The 22,595-nt window shown below is 30.8% G+C and overlaps 1 long non-coding RNA gene and 1 pseudogene across 1 annotated transcript; one reads left to right on the top strand and one right to left on the bottom strand.

Annotated features, from left to right (window-relative positions):
* Positions 1-12,399: 12,399 nt before the first annotated feature.
* On the bottom strand, positions 12,400-12,942 carry LOC113365314. The gene is made up of 3 exons (XR_003366210.1): positions 12,677-12,942; positions 12,500-12,598; positions 12,400-12,414 (listed from the first exon to the last, which is right to left on the bottom strand). It is a non-coding gene; the product is annotated as an uncharacterized LOC113365314 (long non-coding RNA).
* A 111-nt stretch (positions 12,943-13,053) lies between these two features.
* On the top strand, positions 13,054-22,589 carry LOC113365315 (annotated as a pseudogene).
* Positions 22,590-22,595: the final 6 nt, after the last annotated feature.

Below are 22,595 nucleotides of genomic sequence, written 5' to 3'. Positions count from 1 at the left end.
ATCACATGCAAAAGATATGTCCCATCAATGGAACGCGACATGGCCAGAAGAGAACATTTATATTTAAAGACTTATCGACTGCGGACGCGGAAAGCGTTTTCGTTAGAAACGACGGCCCAAAAAGACCTCTGCAGAATCCTTATGAAGGTCCTTTTGAGGTGAAATCCAGATCAGCAAAGACTTTTGTGGTATATATGCGTGGCAAAGATGTCACCATATCTATCGACCGTTTGAAACCAGCATACACACTAGCGCCAGAAGAAAATGCTGAATCCGTTCCGTCGCGTCTAAGGAGATTCCGCGAACAATCCAGCTGAATCTGTTAACAACAGCAGATCTCAGCCGTTGAGCCCGACAGAGCCTGAGCCAATTGCACAACCAAACTCTTCAACAAGACGAGGACGCCGAGTTCGGTTTCTGGATTTTGGCAGGCCGGATTTTCGTGAACTTCGTCACTAGAGGGGAGTACTGTAGGCGTATGGCAACGTCGCTATGTTAAGGGTTGTGCCGGATAGTGCGTACGGATAAGAGAACAGGCAGTCGGTCCCGGGTAGTTGTCGCGATAAGCTATCTCTGTACATAAACTGTTAACAAACTATTATTGGTAATTGGTAATATATATATCAAATGGAAATAAGAACAAATCATATTACATATGTTTAAAGAACAATTAAAATTATGTTTATATTAACAATTATAATTAAAGTTATGGAATGTTGAAAATATAATATTTATTATACATAATTATAAGTATTATAATTTCATAATTATGCATAAATAATATCTCAAAAACTAATGATCTAAGTCGAGAAACCACAGAAGTATTTAACTAAACTAAGCAGAAATAACTGATTAATATTTATCACTTAATGATTAATATTAATATATTAAAATCTTCAAAACTAAGAAGAAACTACAAGCACAGGAGCACGCTATGAAATGACAAATTTAGAAGTCATGACAAATAATACAAAAATTAAAAAGGTTAAAAAGAACAGATAATTTGTTTAAAAGTATAAACACTTCACAAACAAAAAAGTCCTGAAACATAAAATATATATTGTTATCGAAATTGAGAGAAATCCAAATTCCAAGGATAAAAACTCATTTATGGGAAATTGTTCTTTATTAATTCTGCATTTAATAGTTATTTTGCTATCTAATGAATTAATAGTAAAATTGCATTTAACGAAACCTTTGAATAGTTTCTGTATGAGTATTTTATAAAATTACATTTAACCATGTTTCATTATAAAAACATATTCATTGCATTTGCCATAAAAGATCAACAAAGTGTTTACAATGAACAGAATAATATTTTATGCACATACAATGTTTATCAATTGAAAGATCAAAGAAATATTTTTGATTCCTAAGGTCGGTAACAAATATATCTTAAATTTAAACATTATATTGGGATATTGCTCAAGTTTTATTTGGAGAATATTATTACACTAATTTTCAATCAAAATACATTAAAATATTATGTATGGTATAACCTCGCTTTATAAGTTTTTACATTTGCTAATGTAATAGATAATCTTATTAAATATAACAATGAACTTACGTCCATGAACATTTAAACCAATACTAAATAACTGTTTTGCAACATCAACAATATGAGATTCAATCCAATCATCATATAATAATTCTGAAGATAATATTTCATCAAACATCTAAACACAGTATTTGCTACTAATACTTTTTAAGAGAAATAGCTGAACTTAATGTTTTAAATACACACACATTAATACCGCTATACTATTGTATCTCTGAATGCAATAAAAATAAATATCTGTCTCCAGAAATAGTAGGCCTTTGGAGACTATTTGTACAGACTGAAAGCAAGAAATATGTCCTCGGCTGTAAATTTTCTTCCTTTTAAATTTGAACACTTCTTAGAACATTTAATACTCTGTCACAATTTATTCCTTAAATTATTGCATTGTTTATGAATCTTTCTTATCCTATCTCTCCGAATGAAATTTTGAAAGTGCCATGCATTCCTTGATGACAAAACGTGCTTATAGTTAGCAGCACAGTACCTAGCAGCAGGAGTACGTATGGCTTATCTGGCCCATATTTAAAACTTATACGAATAAGGCGCAGGAGTACTTTTGACATCAAAAGTACTCCTGCGCCTTATTCGTATATTTTGCAGCAATTTGCAGGTATCCTCAAGACACCTATTCATTATAATAACATGTTGTAATATCATATTTGATTATATATAATTATTGCTGCATTTATTATAAAAAAATACCTTTGCGGGAACTGGTATTGGTATTTTAAAGTACCGAAAAAAGTGTCGGTACTATAAAAACACTTTGCCATATTGAATTTCACTTAAATGTTCACTTAAACATAATTAATTAGTTAGAAAACAACACGAGTTCACAAAATTAGGTTATTCGTACAGCGATCAAATACTTGACAGCATAGATAAATAAGACTTCTAGATAAATAATACTACTTGTACGAACCAAAAACAATTTGTAGTTGAAATTGCGCACACATGAGCTAATTATTTTTAAATTTGACACTACTTAAAAACAAAGCAGTGCAACGCGCGTTTGTTCGAAGATGGCACCCATGTGTACCAGTCTGTCAAGTTGCGCTAAAAACATCCCACAGATGCTACAGAATACATGCGCAAGTCACAGGTTGCGCAATTATACATAGGGGGTTATCTCTGAACAAATACGCTTTACCGTGTTTTGACATTGAGTATTGCCAAACTTTGATTATAGATGGCTTATATACGCTCAATTTCAACAACGCTCGTTCGCGCACAGCCTTTGTACGAATTTGCGAATAACCTATGTTTGTCAGTTCAAGTCCTAGACAATATAATATGGTTCAAGTTGAACCCTCGACGCGAACGGACGTGTGAAAGTGAATGCTCCCGCGTCAAATTATTATACTGTGTGTGTAAACCATAATCAAAGTATGAAATTAATGTAGTTTATTTTTTTCTGAGCTTGTTTTGTTCCTATACAAACATTAAATAAGTGATTTTTTATAACAGTGTACTTAACTTGTATATTAATTAGTGTGTTGACATAACATATTTTTGTGTCACCCTTATGGAGGCACAATGAACAAACTTTCTCTTACCAAAACAAATAATATATTACATGAATATTTGCAAACATGTTTGGATCAAACCACAGAAAAATTACGTCTCAATTTATCAAATAATTTAAACGGAAATGTGATTAATTGTCAAGAAAATATGGATATTGAACAAACTATTCCACAACCCGGACCCTAACAGAAAACTCACTTTTAAACGATTCTTTATCTTGTTTAGACAATGTTCATCCTGTGCCGATTTCACACAACCAACCACCATCGATCTCCAAACAAGGATCAAAAGTCATGAGCTTTAAAGAACAGATCGAGGTTAAGTACAAAAAACATGAAGCAAATAAACCTGCAGAATATTGGTTAAACCCTACATTAACCAGCAATTCCTTTGAAATTTTGAATGAAGTTCAAGAGCCAACGGAGAAAGAAGTAGATTTAAAACCACCGCCAATTTTTAACTTCCCGTAAGGTAAGTTATTGTAATGGGCCGAAAATCGGAATTGAAAATTTTTACATTTCTCGACGTTTTGAAGGTTTCTGAACATTTTGGCATACCTCAGAAAAAATTGATGTGTGTGTGTGTGTGTATGTATGCATGGATACAAATTTCCAGTCACGTTTTCGGGCGCATGGATCAACCGATTTGAATGGTTCAAAAAACATTCGATTTCTATTGATAGGGAAAAGAGCTGATTAGTTTTTGGCAAAGTCAGGTCCAGTCATTTCGGAGATATGGAGCAAAGAGTGCAGAAAATAGAAATCGACTTTTGAGAGAACGGAGTATTCGATTTGAATTGTCTAAAAAACATTCAATTAGTAATGATTGGTAGAAGTGTTTATTAGTTTTTGGCAAAGGCAGGCCCAGCCATTTCAAAGATACGGAGCTAAATATGTAAAAAATGGCAGTTTCTGAGAGAACTAAGCGTCCGATTTAAATGATTCAAAGAACTTTCTGCTTGTCTTAACAAAATAATTGATTTTGGAAAAAAAATTTGTTTCAATTTTTTTTTTAATTTTTTGTATATTGAAAATAATTCAGATTTTATTTTCAATTCTGACTATAGTTCTAATATACTTTACAAATAATTTCAACTTTGCAATTCAGTTTATATAATTCTTATAAATATTAGACAATGTTACAATATTTATACTAAGCTATTTGAAAACATTCAGTATTCCTCGAACATTTTGTTACGGTGCGGAAAGTTCCAGCAATTTGCCTTAAGGCACGATGCCATAATTGCCTCAAGACAGAATTACACTTACACGTGCTCCACTGCATATTCTACCACTGTTTATGGTAGAATTGGAACAACACATTAACAACAGAGATATCTTCAACATAGAATTTTTAAATAGAATTAGAGTTAATATTGAGCCTAAAAATCCAACAAGAGAAATTGTACAGTGTACAAAATGTCAACGTTATGGTCACACTAAATCGTATTATTTCAGAGACGCAAGATGTGTGAAATGTGCTGGCGATCATCTCAGTAAAAAATGGGAATGGACAGATCGCATCAACAAAAACGTCAAAAGCGCACTTTGTAATAAAAACCACCCAGCCAACTACAAAGGTTGTAAGGAATACAAACAATTATTTGCTCAAAGATTTCCCCCAATTCGAACCAGATATTATCCAACAGAAAATACTATAAACAGACCGTCATATGTTCAATCTAATAAATCGTACGCGCAAGCCACAAACCCAATAGACCAAATTGTCCCAGATCCAAATGTCTGCAACCTATAATATATGATAACCTATAAAATCTATGATAATAAATTTAGTAAAAAATTAAAATGAATAATAACTCATTAATAATTAGAATCTGAAATGCCAATGGTCCTGCTCAACATAGGCAAGAATTAGAAATATTTTCAATAGATATTATGTTGATCTCAGAAACCCACTTAACAAACTTAAACTATTTCAAATTAAACAATTATAATTTTACAATACTAATCATCCGGATGGAAAAGCTCACGGTGGAACTGCTATAATAATAAGAAAAAACATCAAATATTACCAAAACAAATCTGTCAATGAGCATTTTATACAAGCTACGTCACTAACAATTCAACAACAAACTGAAAAATTAACAATATCTGCAATTTACTATCCACCAAAACACAAGATCACCCATGAACAATTTGAAAATTTTTTCGGAACACTTCAGAGAAAATCCATTGCGGGAGGTGACTTTATTGCGAATCATACCTTTTGGAGATCTCGATTGGCAAATCCAAGGGGGAACGAACTTTATAAAACCGTCCAGAAACACGGGCTAACGACCCTATCCACTGGCGAGCCCACATACTGGCCGAGTGATCTGCGCAAATTACCTGATCTATTGGATTTCTGCGTCTTGAAAGGTATAGCAAATGAACACATTTAGGCTAAATCTTGTCTTGATCTAAGTTCTGACCACACACCGATAATAGTCACCTACAGTACAAAAATTTTAGAAGGCAAGAAAAATGATTTTATAACTAATAAGTATACAAACTGGGAATTATCCCGAAACATTATAGAGCAAAGTCTTAACTGTAATATACCATTGAATAACAAACATGACTTGAAAAATGCTGTTGATAAATTTAGTGCAATTGTAATAGACGCAGCTAGAAAAAGTACCCCCCCTCCCACAAATTAAAAAGAAAATCCACACTTGCTCCATAGACACCAAAGCTCTTATTGCAGAGAAAAGAGACTAAGAAAAAGATGGCAGCTAACCAGATCTCCACAAGACAAAATGCAATTGAACAGAATGTCTAAATTGATTAAACAACAGATAACAACGTTCAAAAATGACCAATTTCAAAACTTTTTATCCCATTTAACGATATCAGATCATTCGATTTGTAAAGCCACAAAAAACCTAAAACATCCTGCCATCACTATACCTCCAATTAGAAAACCTGATAACACTTGGGCATGCAGTGATTTAGAAAAAGCAAAATATTTCTCGACTTACTTCAAGAAAGTTTTTACGCCAAATTCTTTAAAATCCTCGGAACAAGAAGAAAAATTTATTCTTTGAAAGAAGTTCAGTCAAATTTTTCATCAAACATCATAATCAGAAATTACTAATGAAACCCGAAGAGCAAAATCTGAAAAAGCATCTGGCGTTGACAACATTAATATTAACATACTTAAAGAAGTTAAAGAACTACCCTACAAAGCTTACCGTTTTATAACAATCCTGTTTAACGGTATAATAAGACTTAAATCATATCCCGATCAATGGAAAATAGCTAAAATCATGATTATTCCGAAGCTTTGTAAAAATCCGAATGAAGTCCAAAGTTATATACCAATTAGTTTACTTCCAACGTTATCCAAAATATTTGAAAAGGTCCTAATTAGTAAAATAAAACCCTTTATTTATGATAGCAACGTTATCCCTGAGCATCAATTTGGGATTTTAAAAAAACATGGCACACCAGAGCAAATTCATAGAATTGTCGACAATATAAACAAGGCTTTCCAAAACAAGAACTACTGTTCAGCTGTTTTTCTCGATATTAGTCAAGCATTTGATAAAGTGTGGCACCCCGGCCTACTTTACAAAATAAAAAATGCATTATTGATTGATATATACCTAATAATAAAGTCCTACCTGGAAGGTAGAACATTCTTCGTTAGTGTAAGGGGTAAAACATCCTCATCACATTCTGTCAGATCGGGAGTGCCTCAAGGTAGAATCATTGGGCCACTATTATACCTCATATACACTGCGGACCTACCACAGAAAAATGACATTTTGACAGCAACATATGCAGACGACACAGGCATAATGGAAACACATGAAGATCCCATAATCACATCAAAAATGCTGCAGGATCATCTTGACGTGATAGAAAAATGGTTAATCTTGTGGAGAATAGAAGTTCACAGTAGCAAGTCAAAGCACATTACTTTCACTCTTTGCAAAGGGAGTTGTCCTGCAGTAAGACTTAATGACGAAATTATAGATCAAACAGATGCAGACAAATATCTAGGTTTACACCTGGATAAGAGACTAACCTGGAAAGAACACATTAAGAAAAAGAGGAAGCAGCTTGAAGAAATAAGAAGAAGATATCATTGGCTCCTTGGACGAAAATCAAAACTTGACACGCATAATGAACTTTACCTCTATAAAGTCATCATTAAACCAATTTGGACATACGGCATACAGCTATGGAGATCAACTTCCAACTCAAACGCTTCAATAATTCAAGGATTTCAAAACAAGTTATTAAAAGAAATTTTGAAAGCACCAAAGTATGTTTATACACAAAGTACCAAATTTGTTAATACACAAAGACACAGGCACTAGCACAGTTATGGATGAAATAATCGCTTACGCACACAAATATTGAAATCGCCTAGCTGATCACCCGAACTTGCTCGCGAGAAAACTTCAGAACAACTCTACCAGGGCCCGATTAAAAAGAAAATTTCTTCTGCATTAATCAACAATAGATAAGACCTTCGACAAATCACTGGCAATGGTCAGATGATTTGTATTTTGCCAACGCCTTCAGTTTCATGTCAAATATTTTACTTGTTGTCCGTTTCAGGACAGTTGTAAAAATTATTAAAATGATAAAAAAACCTATGTTTGTATAACCGTGTTCTTGCTAAATATTTCTGTTTTAGTGAATATTTAATAAATAAATTTAGTATGGTCACGTACCAAGTTGTTTCAATTAATGAATATTGAATTGCTCGTCTTTCTTGCAAGTGATGGCCAGGTATATTGTATTTATTTATATAATGAAAATGTATTATAATAATACGATGAAAATGTCAGAAGTCTAACACTTTTCAATCAATTCAATAAAGCATCCTAAAGTTCACGTTCTCCGGAGCTTAAATATGCCGGGTTTGTACTATATGAATGTATTTTAATAATAATTATTTTAGTACTTGGTGTATCAATGTCAATTTGTAAAAATGACGTAGAAGCAGTGACAGATTGTCGAAGGATAGTAATCTTACTTCAGGTAATTAAATACAAGTTGCTTAGATATTGATTTTGAATAATGTGGTTGTATCTTTAAATCAAGTATCTGTCTTTATTGTAATAATTTATATAATAATATGCTTTTTGTTTAGGCTTCTTTGAGCTTTATGGAAGTAGGTAGATTAGACAAATCTCCTTTAATTCAAAGATTTCAAAACAAGTTATTAAAAGAAATTTTGAAAGCACCAAAGTATATTCCAAATTGGTTAATACACCAAGACACAGGCACTAGCACAGTTAAGGATGAAATAATCGCTTACTCACACAAATATAGAAATCGCCTAGCTGATAACCCGAACTTGCTCGCGAGAAAACTTCAGAACAACTCTACCAGGGTCAAGTTGCTTAGATATTGATTTTGAATAATGTGGTTGTATCTTTAAATCAAGTATCTGTCTTTCTTGTAATAATTTATATAATAATATGCTTCTTGTTTAGGCTTCTTTGAGCTTTAGTTTAGACAAATCTCCTTTACGGGAATTATGAAAGAGTTCTTCTCTCACACAGTCATGACTAGGAAAACATTCTGATAATTCTGATAGAGGGTAAACAAAACCACAAAAGTGTGCAAATCCAGTAAAATGGCCAAGTAATTTTAATTTTAAATACCATTAGCAAGGAAAATAAAAAAGTTCACAGCGAAGGACATAATTCTTGCTTTGAAACTGTCCAAAAGTCCGCAAAGGCATCAAATGCATAAATTTTTATTCTGTTTATTGAAAACACCTGGCTTTATAGTTTTTTATCTTTTATGGAAGTTTTAGTGTTAAAGTATTCATCATGATCATAAAATGGGTAAATGTGATGTTTAAAACACACTCATACACAGAAACTATTCAAAGATTTCGTCAAATGTAACTTTATTAATGATTGATTCATTGATACTCTTCTTCTATCTATGGATCGATTAGATAGCAAAATAACTATTAAATAGAGAGATAATAGAAAAGAATGTTTCGTAAATTAATTTTAATCCTAGTAATTTAGTTTTTTCTCAATTTGGATATCAATATATATATTTTTTGTTCTTAGGATTATTTTCTTTGGGAAGTATTGGTTCTTTTTTAAAAGTTTGCTGTTCTTTTTATGCTTTTAAATTTTTGCATTACTTGTCATTCCTTCTAAATTTGTCATTCCACCGTCAATACTCCTGCGCTTTTCACTTCTTAGTTTTTAAGTTTTTAATATATAATATATTAATTACTTACCTAATTAGTCATTAAGTAATTAATATTAATAAGTTATTTCTCTTTAATTTGTAGTAATTTAAAAATATGTCTGTAATATACTTTAATTAATAGTAGTCAGTTATTTCTGTTTAGTTTATAATTCTTCAAAAATATGTCTGTGATATATTTGAGAATATATTTTGTATTTAGTATGTTTAATTTATTAAAATTATTTTTTATTAATGATTGATTCATTGATACTCTTCTTCTATCTATGGATCGAATAGATAGCAAAATAACTATTAAATAGAGAGATAATAACAAGAAAATGTAACGCACCAAATTGTAGTAACTTCAGAATTAATAAAAAAATGCACTTTTTTCCGGTTTTATGAAGTAAACAAATTAGAAATGTCCAATTATATTTAACAGAATAGTTCTCATATCTATAGTTCACAGTATAGTAATATTAGTGATATAAGAAGAGAAAGACAATCTGATATATGCCCAGGAGAACACTCTGCAACTCCAGTGGAAAGGGTAATAATAATTCTGAATATTGTAATACCATTTGCTATTACGACTTGATATTATATTACATGTTATGTTTATTAGATGTTCTTGGGAATACAAATTGCAGCAGAATCTAGTGACTAAGGATGCCGAGGGCATGCAAAATGTATGACACATCCATTATATGTTGAGGGAGTTAAGAAGGATAGACAAACAATGCAACAATTCAAGGTATAAATTGCAACAGAGTATAAGATGCTCAGAAATATTCTTAACATTCCAGCCAAAAGAACTGCTGCACTGTTCTATTGACACAATCGAATCATAAGAAATTCAAGATTTTGTAGAATGCAGCTTTATTAATGATTGATTGGAAAGCAAAATAACTATCAAATGCAAAGTTAATGTTAAAGAAGAATGACTCATAAATGAATTTTAATTCTTGGAATTTAGTTTTTCATCAATTTTGATATCAATATATATATTTTATGTCTGTAGGATTTAACTTTTTAAATTTTTTTATTATTTATCATTTCTTCTAATTATACTATTCCATTATCTATAGTATATACTCTATAAACTATACATACTTAGACTCTATACTTTTCTCTTCTCTTTTTAATATATTATTATTAGTCAGTAAGAAATGAATATTAGTCAGTTCGTGTAAATTCATTATACTTATGAAAGCTTTTACAATATTTCTGTGTAGTTGTTATATATTGTTGATCATTAAGTAATTCATATTGATCGTTCCTTGTAAATTTATCATACCATTGTGAATACTTTTTTTAGTTACTTATAATTGTAAAATTATAATACTTATTATTATGTATATATTGATTATTACATTTATAAAAATTTTAATTGTTATGTAAAAATGTTTGTGATATATTTGAAAATATATTTTGTACTTCGTATGTTTTTTTTCTCATTTCCAATATAAGTAATTATTTAGGTTTTCTTATTTTGAATTACGTATGCGAACCATATCTAGGAATAGTACCAGCGGTTGATTTATATACTGAACAAGTGCTGCCTTCTTCAGATCGCTAAAAATATTAAAATGGAGGTAATGTCAAATGGCCTCAGATAGCGATCTACTTATATTTACTTATCTATGGAGACGGGCCATTATACAATTTCATTGTCACACACATAGATAAAAGAAGAGTATATAGATCGCTCTCTCGGGCCATATTTCGTTGCCACATTCCTGTGTTAGTTGAAGCCCCGCGCTACAGATGGCACTAGTCGCCTGAACGGGTGCGTATAAAAAATACTATAGAAATGAACCAAAATTATATGGACCGTTTTAATTCAAAATTTAAAAAAAGAAAAATTGAAAAAAAAAAATTTTTGAAGCATTTATTTTTCACAAAAACATTCTACATTATATCTACATAGTTCTCTTTATAAACAATGCACACATAGCATAAAAATGTACATAAATATACACATTATCCACAATGTATATATATATATATATATATATATATATATATATAACATTATATATGATTATAATAGATGGTAGTAAGCTGTAAAAACTATGTGCGAAAAGCATAAAAATGTACTTAAATGTACACGCTATCCACAATGTATATATATATATATACAAATATATATATATATATATATATATATATATATATAACAATATATATATATATATATGTGTGTGTAATATCATTTTAGCATATCAGCCTTTCAAGCTGAGCACAAAAAGAATAGAAATGTACATGAATGTATATATTATTTATATATATACATATACATATAACCACAATTCTTTGATTGATATTGATTCAGATCAATATATAACCAATATATATATATATATATATATATATATATATATATTTACATATATATTTATTTTGATTAACATTAAGTTACATAATATCTATGATGTACAGTCTCTATTTGGGAATCTTTTCTGCGCTATTGTTAATGTGCATTCAAATGTTTGTTCAAAATGTCATTATTATCATTGTCTTAAAGAAAAACAACAATCATTGATATTATTATAACAGTACTTAATAGTTTTCTTATAGCATCTACAATAAGACATTTTAGAGTAAAGCTATTGACATCTCTTTCAGAATAGTCAAATGCAATAAGCAAGTGCACATTAAGGGTGTTTTATCCCTTTGCTTTTTAGAATTTTATCATTAATCATGATTATACTTTGCCTGTCATTTGACAGTTCCTGAAAATCTATACAATGTGATTCCCTTTATCATCATTAAACAACACAGATAATAATATTTCTTGTAATATCAAAATGAAATTATTAATACTTAAAAACTTTTCCTGTGACATAGCCAAACCTAAATTAACCTTTGCACTAGCTAGAATTTCACCATTAATTGAGAATTTCCTTTCACTTACGATTATATCATTAGTGTTTTTAGTATGTTCTCCAAACTGACTTAATATATAATTACGAGTCGTACTGTTCAATATTAGTGGGAGATCAGCAAAGATTTCAGCACATTTCAGACTTCATTCTTATTGTTTTTTCCTGTGTATTCATTCATCTCATATCAATACTTGTACACTTGTGAATGTGTTTAGTAAACCGTCTAAACATTTTACATTTGAACGTATTTCCTTTTATACTGCTGAAAAAATCGATGTAGAATTATTAGTTATGATCCTACATTATTAGAACAAGATTAATTTATATTTAGTTATTTAATAACATACCTTTCAGAGAGCTGACAGGAATTCTCTCTGTCTATTTATAACCTTAAAATTTCTAGTATTGATATAGTTAAATGTCTCAATTATTTCTGAATTATTAAACTGTAATGAAAAATCATATCAGAATAGTACAATCAAATGAAAGTAATTCGAAGTATGCATATTAATAAAAGTACTCACTTAGATTGAAAGCCGGCAAATATTATTACTTATTTTACTTTTACTTCGTCGTTTCTCGCTGGAACTACATAATACATGCATTTTTCTTGGTATTTCTTCATCGTTAAACAATGCACTTCGACAGCTTATTTGTTTTTTACTCTAACAAGCATTTATTATATTGTCTAGGTTATCTCTCCATGAAAAATTTATTACAATGGACGCCATGTTTAATTTAAGTATCTGTCATATGTCAAATTCTATTTCAAAGTGAAAAAAAAAAAAAAAAAAAAAACAAGCGCGACCGGCGGCAGGGGCTCTAACTAAACTCGGGTTACAGACGTTTGTTCCGAGATTACCGGCCATGGTCACACACATAGCGATTCTTTTCTGGTAACCCTGCAAATGAAAATATCGGCAAAAGCATTATTACATTGTCTGTTAATGTCAGACATAAATTAGCATTACCGGCAGTTTTGCCGCTTTTATTGGCTCTTACCAAATTAAATTTTAGTATTGTTTAGGGCTCTAACATTAGTAAAAGTTTGTAGCTTTCGGGGCGAATAAAAGTGCATTTGTTGAATTCTGAAAATGTGTTAAGTTGTGGAATAAGTCATATTTCTCTGGAGATGGCTGATGATTCAGGAAATGAAGATAGCTGGCTTTATGGGGAATCCAATGCTGACTCTCAAGATCATGTAGCAAAGAGAATGATAAAAATCAAGAAGAAACAAACGAAAATAATTGTGAGCGAGAACCTGTGGAGGAGAAAGAAGAGTCACATAATGAACATGTAGATGAGGTAACTAATTCTATCATTGACAATTCTGGAACTAATTTTGCCAAAATTTCTTACTGAGATTTGTTTTAACGTCATGTAAATGTTTTTAGTTTTTGCTTCATATATTTTACCATCATAATTTCAGTACCATGCTCGTAATGATAAACGACCTTTCAGTGAGGTGGAAAATATGTGCAGTTTTAAAGTTTATTTTGGTTTAATTAAATTTAAATTGAGAGTATTTACTTTGGGAATAGTGACAGAACTAAAGTAATTAAAAATTACAGCTTTACTGTAACACTATCTAGTCGTCAATAGTAAATAGTAACTATTTTATGAAATATTTTTTAAGAAACTATATATTTATATTTATATATATATATATATATATATATATATATATTTATAATAATAATAATGGGTAGTGCTGCCCTAGGGCAGGTCCGTGAGCTGAGTCAAACTCCGACTCGATTCAGGAAAGAAGTAGTGTGAGAGTTTTTCCCATTTCCATATATATATATATATATATATATATATATATATATATATACCCAGTAAACACCGTGTGACGTGAGCGTCGGCACTGTGAAATCTCCAAGCATTCCTTCGGTGCTGTGACACCCATGTATAATCAATGTGTACTTCAGATTGCTACCGCCGCCCGGTTTTTACTGGGTATATATATCTAGTATTGAGTACTCCCTAGTATTGGGTAAAATTAATTATATTTTGGAAAATATGACCCTGTTCTTCATGATGAGAAAACCATAGTAACCTTATAATACTTTCATTTATAGGAACACTTTGATGTTCAGGAACCTATTGACCAGAGAGATAATGAGAATGGAGAAGAAGAAAGCAAACATGATTCAAATGCAGATAGTGATAGTGAATCCGATGATGATATTAATGTTGTTATAGGAGATATCAAATCAGGTCCTTCATATGCAGGGATAAATGTGAAGGTATAAATAATTTATCTATTACTTTTATAGCTACAATCAGTTGTAATTTTTCAAACTTATTTTCACAACTTTTCTTAAAATTAAATCAATTAAAACAACTGATATTTAGGTTTACACAACTGGATTTTAATGAAACATTGCATGATGATATTGTTTATAGTCAAAACGAATCTCTCAGTGCGTTATACATACACCTGACGTATTGACTATCCTTTTTTTTTTAATTTTATTTTTACATCTGCATAGTTAAATATTGAAAAAATATTTATAATATACTAGCTGTGCCCAATCATTTCTGAACAAAAATGCCATTTTTTTATTATAGTAGATAGCAAATGTTTGGTGTTTGAGCTATTTTAGAAACAACAGCAAAATTACTTGTCAAAATAAATTTCATTATTTCTACATAATGTGGAAAATTTAATTACATGTATTTTGAATGCCACATTGTGAAAAAATAAAATAAAGAAAATTGATCAAATTGGGAAAAGTTTAATTCCTTCAAATCCATCAAATATCTAACCAAATATGTTCAGCAAAAAATCTCAAACAAAATTCAGTCAAAAATGTTCATGGACAGAAATTGATGAAAATGATATCAACATATTGATCCCCATGAACATTATAAACTCATTTATAAATAATAGACGTAAATACTTATATAACAACAAAAATTGACTCAAGAAAAAAACTGTGTCAATATATAAGGTTGTTCGGAAAGCCACTTTGTTTTTTTTTACAACAGAGGATTCAATTGTATTTTGTTCAAGCTAACATTATACTTAACCCTATAATAATACATCACCACTTAAAAGATATGGAATTTTTCTTGAAGCTCCATGTATGGTTCTCATAGAAAGAAACCTGTGTCGCCGCACTGGCGTCCGCGTTCCCCGTCTGAAAAGTCATGAAAATTATCAATTTTTTTCGCGCAATTGCTGATGAAGCAAGCAATTGCTAAGTATAGTATTGCAAGACAACACAACCTCACATAAGTTTGCTCAATCGCCAAAAACTTTCATTGCAACATCCATCAAATCTCCAAACCTGGCATCATCGGACCATTATTTGTTCTGGTCACTAAAAAAAATGGTTAAGCTGTAAAACATTTACCTCAAATGAGTTCAAAAAACACTGATCAGTTTTTTGCCAATAACGACCAAAAAGTTTATGGTATAGGAATTATGCTACTACCAGAAATATGACAAAAAAATTTCAATCAGAACAGCCAATACATGATTATTTGTTTTTTATATGAAAATAACTTGACAAAATGTCTATAAAAACGAAGTCACTTTCCCAACAACCCAATATAATCTTATTTCAATGTTTCTGTTTGTACTTTTTATGTAGTGTATTAACATATCCTCATGCCATGGGTTATTAACTTTTCTGCTTTTAGCATTAAGATTAGCAAGTATTTCCACTGAATGAAGGCTGGGATTATAGCTAAATCTTATGGATAGTGAAATAAATGTTTAAAAGTTGATAAAATGTTTTTTTTTATTGATATTATGCCTTATTATTAGACTTTATTCATATATATATATATATATATATATATATATATATATATATATATATGTGCGTGTGTGTGTATTTATTTATATTTATAACACCAACAATGCCTTTAGCAAAGGGCACCTCTACTTGCTGCTGGTGCTCCGAATGCCGATAAACCTAAACAGGTACAAGGAAAATTTAATATTGATGATTTTGAACAAGCTGGAATTATTAATGGAATACAAGTACATGAATTTAGTATAGACTCCTTAGAAGATAAGCCATGGAGAAAGCCAGGAGCAGATGTAACAGGTAGCAATTTCATTTATTAATATTTAGTAATGTATTATTTTTTTTATAGACTACTAAAATACTTTATTTCAGATTATTTCAATTATGGATTCAATGAAGATACCTGGAGAGCATATTGCGAACGACAGAAGAGAATGAGAGTTCATGAGTCCGGAACTGGTCTTCTTGTTCTTGGTATGCCACTTAAACTTGATATAATTAAATTTGAAGTATTATTTATATTTGGAAACATTATGACAAGCTATTATTTACAAGTTTAGAATATATCTTGAACTAGAACTTAATTATAAAATTTTGTATTCCTGTTAGTACATAAATTGTTTACTTGCAGGTAATATCAATACAGGGTCAAGAGTTGTGACTGCACTTTCTAATGAAAATAGTAAATACGCAAACATACCATCTGCTGGAATTCGAAAGGCTGCCCTCCTCCAGGTCGTAGAATGACAGGATCAATAGATGTTATGGTGGTACAGGACTTGCTAGTCGAAGGGGTGATGAAGAAGCACCAGGATAAACCCTACTACACCTCTCTGGGGGTTAAAGAAAATGTTATTCAGGTATTGTACTATCTAATCAAACAAATTTAAAGTATATAAATATACTATTTACAAATTCAGCGTTACTTAGTATCCAGACATCTTACAGACGATATTTAAGATCTTTTCCATATCATTTTACATTTCTGCCTCATTTGCCCAAAATTTTCCAAAACTACTCATTTTCAATTTTAACTTCCCGTAGGGTAAGTTATTGTAATAGGCCGAAAATCGAAATTGAAAATTTTTGCATTTCTTGACGTTTTAAAGGTTCTGAACATTTGGCATACCTCAGAAAGATGGATGTATGTGTGTGTGTGTGTGTGTGTGTGTGGTGTGTGTGTGTATGTATGTATGTATGAATACAAATTTCCAGTCACGTTTCCGGGCGCACGGATCAACTGATTTGAATGGTTAAAAAAACATTCGATTCCTATCGATAGGGAAAAGAGCTGATTAGTTTTTGGCAAACGTATGTCCAGCCATTTCGGAGATTTGGAGCAAAGAGTGCAAAAATAGAAATCGAGTTTTTAGAGAACGGAGCATCCGATTTAAATGATCTAAAAAACATTCAATTGGTAATGATTGTGAGAAGTGATTGTTAGTTTTTGGCAATGGCAGGCCCAGCCATTTCAAAGATACAGAGCTAAATGTGCAAAAAATGGCAGTTTTTAAGAGACTAAGCGTCCAATTTAAATGATTCAAAAAACTTTCAGCTTATTTTAACAAAATAATTGATTTTGGAAAAAAAATTGTAATATTTTTTTTTTTTTTAGTTTTTTTGAATATCGAAAATAATTCAGATTTTATTTTTAATTCTGACTAAATTTCTAATATACTTTAAACAAATAATTTGAACTTTGCAATTCGGTTTATATAAATCTAAATATTAGACAATGTTACAGTATTTATAATAATCTATTTGAAAACATTCAGTTTTCCTTGAACATTTCGTTACGGTACGGGAAGTTCCAGCAATTTGCCTTAAGGCACGATGCCTTAATTGCCTCAAGACAGAATTCCACTTACAGCTAGTTTAAAAATTACTCATAAAAGATATTGAAACATAACAATTGATATACTATATTTCAGACAAAAATGAACACATTAAATTGCTTTATTGTTTATATCTAATATAAACATGTATCTACTGTTTTTTTTTTTCAAATATATCAATTTTCGTTTATGAAATGCAGTGGTGCTTCCCATAACCTACTTAATTCGTTCAGGAATAAAGTTCGTCATGTTGAACGTGTTTTTCCACGGTAATACATGCATAGATATGTTACTAAACATAATACGTATTAGCCGCGTATTAGCGTATTAGCGTATTAGCATAGTAGTAGCCGCCGAAAATATATTTTACATGCATTAACTCATTTAAAATAAAAGGAATTATTACCAATTTTGTTTTCACGACGTTTGAAGCCATTCTCAATCGAATGAGACCAAATTGGGAAAAGTGTATGTGCGTGTGAACAGATTTTTTACCTTAAATCGACGTTTTCTCAAAAACGCCATTTGATATATCTCGATGAAACTATCGTTCGTCGATATTGCGCGACGATCCGCTAAGCCGTTTCTTTGTAAATCGCAGAAAAGTGAAAAAAAATTCGTCCCTCAATTCTGAATCGATTTAAAAAAATCAAAAACTGTTTGAAAGATATTATTTGGGAATGATACTGATTAATTTTAAATTAGTTCTCATTTAACTGTTAAAAAAATCGATTTTTATGGAACTTTTTGACGATATCATAGTTTTATAGAACATACTGAAATATTACGGCCCTACGACAAGTAGTTTGATCTTAAAAATTCATCAAAGTTTGAAAAAGTGTTATAGTCGAAATTAAACTGACAATTAAGGCAAATTGCTGAAACTTCCAGTAGCGCAATAGAATTGTGGGAGTAGTAATGTATATGAAAGTATAAACTCCACTTGAATAAAAATATATAAAATTTATTGATTATAAAAATTAATGATACAAAAATATCTGACAAGTCCAATTGTTTTTTTTTCTACAATCACTAGCCTGCTTGATTTCCCCACAAAATATTCGTAGAATACTAAATGTTTTTAAAAATATTATTGTAAATGTAACTTTCATTATTCGTATATTATGCATAGAATATGAGAGCTTATAAATTGGACGATGACGTTATATATGTTTACATGAAAAGTAAAGAACAGAACTTGATGAAGGGAGTTAGCAATATGCGAAGGGATCCTTTATTCTTTATATACGAGGTCTGTTCAAAAGTTTTCGTAATTTTCGTTTTTTCAAAAAATATTTATTTATTCGTCTACATTAATGTGGTCCCCTTCAAAGTAGTCCCCCCCAGATATAATACACTTGCCAGCGTTTTTTCCAATTTTCGAAGCACCCTTGATATTCACTTTTTGATATGTCCTTGAGCACTCTCGGCGATTTTCTTCAATCGAGGAAAACCGCCGTCCTTTCATGGGTCTCTTCAACTTTGGGAATAGGAAAAAGTCACACGGAGCCATATCTGGTGAATTTTTGCACTTTGCAACACTTTATTTCATTTTTTACGCAAAATTTAATACAAATTCTTTGACTTTTTCAATTCTTTCATTGTAAAAATCGCCGAGCTCAGAAAACACGTCGAACCTTAGCGACTACCACAGACAAAGTAAACAGTGAATATAGCTGAAAATTTCATCATACTTTAGGGGCATGTATACCAACACAATAAAAAAAAAAATTTTGACAATCAGACACTCCAGACCCGCGAAATTAATTATTAGTAATTCCGGGTACTTTTTGAACACACCACGTACTAAATTGCAAAGTTAAAATTATTTAAGTATATAGTGAGCTTTAGAATTTTAGCTAAAATTAAAATAAAATTAAAATTCGAATTATTTTTGATATTAAAAAAAAATTAGAAATAAAAAAAAATTAAATAGAATTTTTTTTGCTTCCCCAAAATCGTGTCGTCAATACAAGCAAAACGTTTTTAAATCATTCAAATCGAATGTTTTGTTCTTTCAATAACTGCCATTTTTTTGCATATACAGTTTCGTATCTCCGGCTGGACCTGTCTTTGCCAAATGCTAAGCACCACCACTCGTTTTTGAATAATTCAAATCGGATGGTCTGTTCTCTCAAACTTTTTGCTCCGTATCCAGCATCGAAATATGACAGTACCCCGAAAACCGAGACGAAAATGTATTCATACATACATACACAGATGCGCAAACACATACACATCAATTTTTTCTTAGGTATATCAAAATGTTCAGAAACTTTCTAAACGCAAAGATGTGCAAAAATTCATTTTCGTTTTTAGGACTTTAACAATATCTTATTCTACGCCGGGAAGTTAATATCTTCTTGATAAGAGGATTGAAAATATTCAGTTGCAGTTCAACTCCAATATTTGCATATACGAGTATTAAATCTACTGGGACATTTTTTTTTACAGTTATATAATTAAAAGTCGCTTAAAATTGAAATTCTGATTATTGTAAGGTTTATAAAAAAGCATGGTGCGCATGAATCTACTATGATTTGGAGAGAATTTGCTTAACAATTTAGAAGGGTTTGGCTTTTTAATGCTTTTTAGGCCCCAATTTATAATTTTTGTTTTAATTTATTGGAACGATTTAGCGTGTAACCTGCTCAAGCCTTCACCGCCAAAGCATCTTAAAAAAATAATTGCAATGATTTACTACAACAAAAAACATATATATCTAAGAAGGTGCTATCGCAGGATAGCGATCCTTCTCACCCCCCCAAAATATAGCTCTAAATTAGCTGAATATACTATGTGTATTTTGCTAAGTACAATAAAAAAAAGAAAAAATATTAGAAATCGGAAAGTTTCAGTATTTGTCTTAAGGCACAGTGCGATACACTACTAGCAATTTATTTTTGTTTAGGTAATGACAGCTGATCGTCGGGAATATAGTCGGGTTTCAAAAAGTTTTCCTGATACAACACTACCGCCTCCACAAATGGGAGATTCTCAGTTCCCTTCGACTCACATGTCTGAGCCTTACTATGAACCAGATCCTTACTTCAATACTTATGAGCCGACACAGGATTTACAATGGGGTAAACACAATTTTTATGTAATTCATAAATATTTTTATGTGAATGTTTAAAACCATTTAGTGTATATTTGGAATTTAGAAAATCCATAATAATCTCTGTAATACATTATAAACTGAATATTCGTCTATGCACAGATGGAATTTGCTTTTTATAGCCTTGTGTCGCCAATATTGAAATGTGGACACACTGAACAGTATGTTATGTATTGTTAGTTTTACAACAATTTTCAAACGTAAATGAAATGATACTGTTCATAAATTAAAAGCTGATTAGTTGAATATTTATGTGGATGGAAAAGAATTATATTATATATTTGTTACACATTTTATAGTAAAATCAAAATTAGCTTTCTACATTTATTTGCACATTATATTATGTACAATATTATTGTATAGAATAATTATATTCAAATGCAAACATTTTATTGCTCATATTTTAATAATTAGTGGTTGTACAACATGTTTTGTTTTTCAAAGAAGATTCAACTGGACCCCTTCGGATCACATGAAACAGCTAACTCCCGGAATGAATATGGTGCCTGTAGCACCCCCACCAATAGGAGGTCCCGTATCACAGATGGTTGGGTCTCATATGCGCATGCCTCCTCCTATGGGTGGACCACCGATTATGGTAATGCCTCCACACATGGTGGGTCAAAGGCCACCACTAGAGCACCAATTTCTCCTGTAAGTTTAGAACCAGATTATTGCTAAGATTGAGTGCAAAATTTAGCTTTTTTAAGCAATTTTTTAGTTTAGCTTATTTTACCACTAATTTTATCACTCTGACCATTATAATTTCTTTATAATAGATTATAAATATATCATTTTACCATCTGCCACAACTATTCCAGGTTACATACTACACATTTAAAGTGTTTACATATCTTTAGATGTTTCAAAATGTCTACTTTATATTACAAGACCATTTATATTGATACATGATGTAAATGTTGCCTAAATTAAATGTTCAAGAAAGAGAATTTATAAACAGATATATTAACTATCGCTATTGCGTTCATATTCAGACTACGCCGATTAAAACTTCATTAGTTAGCATTTGCACTCAATAGCAAAGATAATCTTTGTGAATATTAATTGACAAACATTTATTTATAGACAACATTATAACATTTACAAAAAAAAAAAAATTGAAGATTTCAATATATGACTGTTATTTTACAACTCGCTGATGCGGAAAGTCACTGTAATTAATGTACATGAAAAAAGTAAAAACAAGGGAATGAAAATCATTGGGTTTGGATTATAAAATCACTAAAATATGCGGCCATCATAGACCTAATATGTACTATAACATAGTAAGGTCTATGAAGCACATTTAATTTTATAGCAACAATGTTTAGTAAAGCTATTGCAACACCATATTTGATGCTTGGGAATGCTTCTCAAGTTAATTTTATTCATTTTTGAAAAAACATTTTCTGCATAAAAGAAAATCAAATAAGTAGGATTCTTTTACATTACTTTAGTGTTCTTTATATTTGAATACATAGATTTAACAAATGTGTTTGTTTAATATTACCAGGATAGCAGAGACAGGGATAGATTCTCACTCGAGATCGGGGAAGGTCTGACAGACTGATAATGACAGATCACGAGACAGATCGCGCGAAAGGAAAAGAGAAAGAATGGAAAGAGATCGTGAGACAAGAGATAGGGGACCGGGATAGGGATAAGGATAGAGAAAGGGAGAGAGACAGAGATAGGGAGCGGGATAGAGATCGTGATCCACGTGAAC

This window comes from Ctenocephalides felis, unplaced genomic scaffold (genome assembly GCF_003426905.1).
Source record: "Ctenocephalides felis isolate EL2017-DRISC unplaced genomic scaffold, ASM342690v1 CF-g0.4_SCAFFOLD_00883, whole genome shotgun sequence".
NCBI lineage: Eukaryota > Metazoa > Arthropoda > Insecta > Siphonaptera > Pulicidae > Ctenocephalides > Ctenocephalides felis.
This window is presented reverse-complemented; position numbering and strand designations above follow the sequence as displayed.